Here is an 8,331-nt window from a genome sequence, read left to right as displayed (position 1 = left end):
GAAGATTCCAAGCCACTTGAAAGAAGGCTTCCAAGCCTTTTGATAATAGGCTTCCGAACTGAATGGAAAAAGGCTTCTTAAAAGGCTTCCAAGTTTCTTGAAACAAGGCTTCCGAGCCACTTGAAACAATGTTTTCGAGCTTCTTAAAAGCAGGCTTCCGAGTCTCTTTATATGAGGCTCCCGAGCCTCTTTGAAGGAGGCTTCTGAGCATCTTGAAAGGAGGATTTCAAGCCTCTTGAAGAGAGGCTTCCATCCTCTTAAAGAGAGGCTTCCAAGCCTCTTGAAGAGAGGCTTCCAAGAGAAATTTCAAAGTCTCTTAAAGAGAAACTTCCAAGTCTCTTTAAGAAAGGCTTCCAAGCCTCTTAAAGAAAGACTTCCAAGCCTCTTGAAAAAAGGCTTCCAAGCCTCATGAAGAAATGGTTCCAAGCCTCCAAAAGAGATGCCTCAAACCTCTCAAGGAGAGGCTTCCAAACCTCTTAAGGAGAGGCTTTCAAGCATCGTAAAGAAAAGCTTCTAATCCACTTGAAGAGAGGATTCCAAGCATCCTAAAGAGAAGCTTCCAAAGCCTTTTAAAGCGAGGCTCCCATCCTCTTGAAAAGATGCTTGAAAAGAGCCTTACAATCCTCTTAAAGAGAGCCTTCCAATCCTTTTAAAGAGAGGCTACCAAGCCTCTTAAAGAGAGGTATCCAAGCCTCTTAAAGAGAAGCTTCCGAGCTTCTTGAAAGGAGGTTTTCAACTCTATTGAAAGGAGACACCCAAGCCTCTTAAAATCCAGGAAAGGAGGCTTCCAGTCTTCTTGAAAGGAGGTTTCCAAGCCCCTTGAAAGGAACTTCTTCCGAACTTCTGGAAAGGGGGCTTTCAAACTTCTTGAAAGGAGCCTTTCCAAGCCTTTTGAAAAGAGGCTTATAAGGCTCTTGAAAGCAAGCTTCCAAGCCTCTTAAAAGAAGGCTTCCAAGCCACTTGAAACAAGGTTTTCGGGCTTCTTAAAAGCAGGCTTCTGAGCCTCTTTACAGGAGGCTCCCGAGCCTCCTAAGCCTCTTGAAGAGAGGCTTCCATGCCTCCTAGAGAGAGGCTTTCAAGGCTTTTAAAAAGAGGCTTCCACGCCTCTTAAAGAGAAGCTTCCAAGCCTCTTAAAGAGCAGATTTGAGCCTCTTTAAGAAAGGCTTCCAAGCCTTTTAAAGAAAAGCTTCCAAGCCTCTTAAAGAGAGACTTCCGAGCTTCTTGAAAGCAGGTTTTTAACCCTATAGAAAGGAGGTTTCCAAGCCTCTTGAAAAAAGTCTCTTGAAGAGAGGCTTCCAAGCCTCCTAAAGAAAGGCTTCCAAGCCTCTTGAAGATAGGCTTCCAAGCATCTTAAAGAGAGGCCTCCGAGCTTCTTGAAATGGGGTTTTCAAACCTCTTGAAATGAGGCTTCCAATCCTCTTGAAAGGAGGCTTCTAAGCCTCCTAAAGAGAGGCTTCCGCGCTTCTTGAAAAGAGGGTTTCAAACTTCTTGAAAGAAGACTTCCAAGCCTCTTGAAAGCAGGCTTCCATGCCCTTTCAAATGAAGCTTCCACGCCTCTTAAGGCCTCTGGAAAGGAAGCCTTTAGAAAGGAGGTTCCCAAGCCTCAGGAAAGGAGGTTTCCAAGGCTCTTGAAGGGAAGCTTCTATGCCTTTTGAAAAGAGGCTTCCGAACTGTATGCAAGGACGCTTCCAAGCCTCTTGAAAGAAGGCTTTCGAGCTGCTCGGAAGATAGCTTTCAAGCCTTATGCAACGAAGCTACTGAGATTTTCAGAAAAAGGTCTTCATATTTTGTTCAAAAATATATTTTAACATATTATTCAAGTACTATGTCTGTAACTCGATTTATGCATATGCACAACATGTAACAGATTTAGTTCGAAACATGTATTGGAGCACTTCCTTCGGTGATTTTTAATTCCACAAAACCAGTACGCTAGACAGGGATATTATTCAAAATTTTGTCTCAATCAGGTAGAATACATTGATGATTCTTGGAATTTGTTTATTTGACGTTTTATCCTTTCGGTCTTTTGTCTCTCAACCTTTCATGCACTGTGCTGGTTGGAGTAAGCAGGAATAAAAAATCTTTGATTTACTGATCGCCATGCATATTATGTACATTACAAAGTTTTGGAATCAAAAATTATCAGAACTTTATCAAAAACTTTATCAAAAAAAAATTATATCCGCCATTACGCTTTTTTGGCCGAGTTACCCCCTAGTGCCAGCGAAAATACCCCCAGGAGTACATTTGCCGAAGGTTGAGAAGCGTTGCTCTACACCAATTTCGCTAACCTCTGCACGATTTACCAATAATCCAATGTCTAAAATCTCGGTAAAAATATTAATCGAAATTCAGTATGTTTCCCTTTCCCAATTAAAATCAATGTTCTGCCAAGACCTCGATAACAACTTTCGTTTCGATTTTTTACTGACTTTCTTCGAAGTGATAACCAAGCTCTCACTGATTGAATTCTCGGTAATCATAAAATGTATAATTTCAATTTAATTGAAACTCAGAAATCTGGAACATCATTCGTAATTATCGACTCACAAGTCTAGCTCGAAACTCAAGAACCATCCGTACACTACCCCTTACCCAAAATGTGAAATCCAGCAGCAATCCGAGATCAAACCATCTTACATCCCTTCCTGCGCCCGAATAAGGGCTGGAAATGCAGAAATCGAGCATAACTAAACCAATTTCACTCTGTTGATGGGTTGCAAGTTTTCTGTGGACAATGAGGTTTTCGGGGTTTAGAATTTCACTAAGCCGAACAAATAAAGCTTAAACCCCAAAACACATACAGCCACACACATAATGGAGGCAGCAGATTACCACCACGACGGGGGGAGAATAGGCGGTGGAAGAAGGGCATTCGAAAAATAAAATAGCAAAGAGCACAATCAGAGCCAATAGTAAAGTCAGCCGAGCAGTACGAACGTGGGGCAAGGGTGGTTTTACGCTAGAGGTCCTTTAGTAGTTTCTTGTGGTAGAACAGTAAGCAACTGTTCAGGGCAATCCTTAAATTACACCCGCCCCGGATGAAACTATGTGTGTAAAATCGAATCGAGCAATGGAAAGGGTGCAACTGTGGCTGACAGCTTCGTACATGTAACCAAAACTAGTTCGAGGGTTGATTATTTATTTGAGGTTCGTTTTGCAAATAGATCTTTGGAAATTCTATGCATTTAAAATGAAGTAAAGTTCAAAGCGTAGATAATTTTGAGATTTGTATTAAAGAGTTAGATTTCCAGTTAACATCCACAGCTCAAAGTAAATCTAACACCCATGATTAAGAGTCAATAGAATTGTAATATCATAAGAACATAGTAGTTTTATTCTAGATAATAGGGAATAGAACTGAATCTCGACACTAGTAACACTGGATTACAAAACTAAGTTCAAAATTACCAACGATAAATTCCAGTGTTAAGGAAAACATTCCTGAGAAAACAACTCGTCGACCGCACCGCGTACCGCGTAAAATGCCAACATAAAATCCGAGCCGAGATAACACCACCTAAACGGAAACCGGGGCCTGCATTCCCGGAGGCAACTTTTAACGAGATATTTCAACGTTCGGGGCTGTGTCATATTTTCCACGCTCGATTCCACGAGTGCTCCGTCCGTGCCATCATCGCACAACTATGCATTTGGAAACAATTTCTTGAGTTCGTCGTCGTTGTCGTCATTCGAGAAAGCCAGAAGCGGCAGCGGCACACGGGTGGCGCGGTGGTGCACTACTGGGGCTCTGTTTGAAAGCATATCTCTCGAGATGACAAAAAGGATTCGCATTTTCTGGAGTCCTACCCGGTAGTACTTTTCTGCCGGTGCTAGCTTCCCAGAATAGAGATTCTACGCAGAAGGATATCCCAGCGTTTTGTCGTCCTCGTCCTTCCTCGTGAAACCGAACCCCCTTCGAGCGCAGAAGCGGACTACTGGCCTCTGCACCGCTGATCTGGCAGTTGAAGTGTTATTTTGATAATAATGTAGAAAATGCAGCTGATATTTAATGCGAAAGATATTTCGATGTGGCAAAGGAAGCTTCGTTGCATCGTTGTTCAGAGATGAATGCTTGGAATTTGGGTAGTACTTCTGTCGAGCCCCAAGCCCAACGCCAACGATTTCCCCCAGTAAGTAATGCATGTGAGCATCATTCCGAGAATGTAAGTTTTTATGAATTAACGGAGGAAATAATTATGTTTTAGTGCATTCATGATCCGAAACATACTTCAACTTTATGGTTGGTTTGCTGGCATTCATAACGGCAATGTTGAAATGGTACTCTGGTATGGATATTCCGTAGAATCTAAATTGCTGAAACTTTATCGTTAGCGAGGAGAAGATAAGGCATATCAGTAATCAAATCCAACGTGGCGGAATGTATTTGAACAGTGCAATGTAATTGTGCATAGTTCGTCCTGAACGGCAAAATTTGTTTGGAACAAAATATATACAACATATAACATCAAACATCACTTCTTAAACTATTATATTTTTCTTTGTCACAATGACAATTTATTACCTATTTGTCCGCCTGATATTCGTGTTGATATCTGCTAGATGTTTGGGTAAGCTTGACAATAGCCCATTCATGAAGCTCATTTACATTAGGAAAGGGTGTCTAAATCTTGGAGAAATGGGCGACGGCTTAACCGAAAATCAAATCGACCATATCTGCGTCAGCAAAATGAAAACGAAACCTTCTTGATGTACGGAATGAATATATCACCGACATCGCATCCGATCATCATCTTCACCCCGGCATAACATGCCTGCACATTGCGCGGATTTGGCGACAGTGGGACATAGTTGAACGCCGACTAGAAGATGCTACGGTGAAGCGATCTGGGTTAACTGTCTTGAGACATACGCCTCTTCTACATGTCACAAAACTTAAGCCAGTTAAAAACGCGACTGGTCAGCAAATAACCGACCCAACTGATCAAATGAAACAGGTTCTAGCGCTTCGAACAACTTTTCCAGTCACCATTACCTCGGCATAATATGCTTAGAGTTTAGCGTATAGCACGTGCAATACTGAAGCTCCACAAGTGCTACAGGGTCATACAGCCATCCAAACCATGAAAACAAAGCCCCAGGAGTCGATCGCATTTCACCCGAGATGCTCAAAGCTGGCCTTACGATAGTCCTATGCAAAGTGCCCGGATTCAGACAAAATCTGCCGTGCCGTTAGAACCTGTGTGGACCATATTGTCACGCTCCGTATCATTCTGGAGTAGGTCAATGAATTCCAAGACTCACTTTATTTGGTTTTCATTTACCACGAAAAATATTTCGACCATCCTGGTCCTATAACCATGGAGCATCTAAACGGCTTCGAATTGGCGGATGACGTTACACTTTGATATGTATACATAATATACTCAACGACCTTGCCAAGCGCTCCTCTTGGGAAGGTTTAGTCATCAACGTCAACAAAACCAAATCGTTGGATCTGAACACGGGCACCCCTTCCAGCTTCACAGTAGTCGGGCAATCAGTGGAGAATGTTGAAAGCTGCCAAATGGCGACAGACGGCGATACCAAGATCGACATAGACGTACGGATCGTCGTTGTCACCTGAAACGATAGATTCGTCCCAGATCGGTCCCAGAAGGGTACCCGCCTAAGACCCAAGCAGCTGGTCTTGAGCCAACGGCTGCTTCCGGGGTGGGCACCAAAGACCTTTTTTGTCATCCGGGTCCCAAAGCGATTTTGAGTAGGGGAGAGTGCGGATGTGAGACACCTAGTAACAAAAATTAAATTGAAACTTACTGTGGTTTATTTGCAGAAGTGGACGGGCATTGCGCTCTCGGTGTGCACAGAACCCACAAGTAGATAACTCAACCCATCCAATCCGCCTATTGTTAGGCAATTAAGTTTAAATTTGAGTACACTAAAACAATTGTTTCAATGCATTTAACTTTTGAAAATCCAATTTCGACAGAAAGTGTTCAATTTTCACTTTTACAGAAAATTGCCTACATGTCGGCTAAATCCATCCGAAATGAACATGAACAAAATAGGGGAACTGGGGGTAGGACGCCCACGTTAAGCAAAATGCCATTTTTATCAATGAAAACCACCATTTCAGCCAGTTTTCATCAGCGCATACTGAAGAACAGCATATCTGCGACTGACTACCGAGAACAGATATCTAATTGTCCATTTTATTGCACAGAAATTTGATTTTTAAAAGCACCCGAAAAAAAATGATTTTGAAACCATGCGGGGTGAGATGCGCCAGTGGATGGGTTAAAACGCGCATGTGCTTATCGTACTGATTTTCATTTTAATTGCCTACATTAAGGCAATTAACCGAAATGTTTCAGCTGTTTCGGTCATACGAAATGAGCATGGGCGTAATGCCCCACACCGACCTCAGAAGTTTGAAGGCCCATAAAATCGTTTTAAAACCATTTTTGACGACGATTTCGTGTGGAACATAAAGAACACGAGTAAGCAGCATGGCTCATGGCTCAATTATTAATTTATCAATGTATAACAGCGACAGAAAGACTAAATTCCACCGAGCTAGAATTGCATCAAAACACGCTAAAATCGTTTTTCGAGTTTTCATGTATAACTAGAGAAAATCATGAAATATATGTATCCAATGGCAATATTTTTCATTGCTTTATCGTATAGACGATTGAAAATAATCAAAATGGGGATATTTAACCTTATTCAGGGGTGGCGCGTTTTAACCCCTATGGGCGTGCTACCCCCACTTCCCCTAATCGAATTTCGCATCCACTATCGAACGATATGTAATTCTACGTTCAATTTGCGGTCGTGTCTTTAATACAACCTTTCAACGCTTAGTCTTGTTTCACATCAGCATCCGAATCATCACCAACCTCCTCGTCCAGGAGGAATCAGGATTTTAAGAAAAGCTTTGTAGTACTATTTTTGAGGAACGAATGGTAATAGTTGGCGAAGGTTTACCAAACTTGTCAAGAGGATGACAAAAGGGTTTATATGTTTGGGATTGACATCATCCAAATTATTCTGGAACGTAACAGATCCGAATATTTCCGTAGAACAAGAAAACATCTTTGAACTTGGATGGTTCACCATCAGTCGAGTATTTGACAACCAAAACACAATCCAATTTAATATTTCTGTTTGTTCCATATCCTTAACGACAATCGGAGTACTACACATTTGATCAAATAAACCATTTCCAGTCACGAGGTGTCCCAATATTGACTTGTGTCTTCTTTTTTGCCCGCTCAATAGCAGAATGAAAAGTGTTACTCCATGTGGCTGTGGTCACACTGATCACGAATTTGTGATGTGATAGAGAGAAAGCTGTCTGACTTCGAATGCCATCATTACAGCTACACGGCGTATCTTGCGATTATTGTTTTGTCCAGCACAACGATCACTATGGATAATAAATCTCTTCTACACTTGCCGATAATCCTTTGAATTAGGCCCATACACAAAGAAATTTCTCTGGATCCACGTTTAGCTTGGGTTTTGTTCTACTAATAACATATTGGTTCATTGGTACCCGCTTATAACTTATTAAGAACAGCATTTATGATAAAAACGTCTCGAAGATCGTCTGGTAATATGTATAAAGCAGACGGCTGTAAATGCGCAGCCATAGGGCAAATGGGAAGTAGCCAGCTGCTTTTGTAGATCGAATGATATTATCCTCACAGATGTATCAGTATCAGTATCAGTTTCTCTCGTTTTTGTCTTCCTCGTTTACTAAGTTTTATGAAGGCTATATAAAGGCTTTATGATCACTCAAAAACCGATAGAAAGCTCGAGGACCCTTCGTTTTATATACCAATCGACTCAGCTCGACGAATTGAGATGTCTGTATGTGTGTGTACAAAAAATGTACTTATTGTTATCCGATTTACTCGCAACACGTTGCGTTCGACGAAGAATGCGGTCTGGTTTATTGCTATTGAAAATTGTCCCGATCGTTCATTGCGTTCCGGAGTTTTGTTTTTTTCCCATTAAAAAAAACGAACAGTGGGTAATGTCTGTGACATAACCGCTAAGTGGACGTAGGACTTGACCATGCCTTCAAGATACATAATATGTCCAAATTTCTCACATCAACTATTTTGGATAAATAATCGGCGTTGATAACCATTCCTTGGCAAAATCTTCTCATCAAACCGATACAGAAATCAAACCCGGATAAAAAATATCATTTAAAAACTATAAACTTAACTGTTACAACACCATGCAGTACATAATAATAACCATTCAATGTGATGGAAATTTAACAATATTGCACAATTGCATAAGAATTTATTGTTTTGCACGATTAAATGAATGGTAAATGGGACTTTTACA

The sequence above is a fragment of the Armigeres subalbatus genome, chromosome 2 (genome assembly GCF_024139115.2).
Source record: "Armigeres subalbatus isolate Guangzhou_Male chromosome 2, GZ_Asu_2, whole genome shotgun sequence".
NCBI lineage: Eukaryota > Metazoa > Arthropoda > Insecta > Diptera > Culicidae > Armigeres > Armigeres subalbatus.
This window is presented reverse-complemented; position numbering follows the sequence as displayed.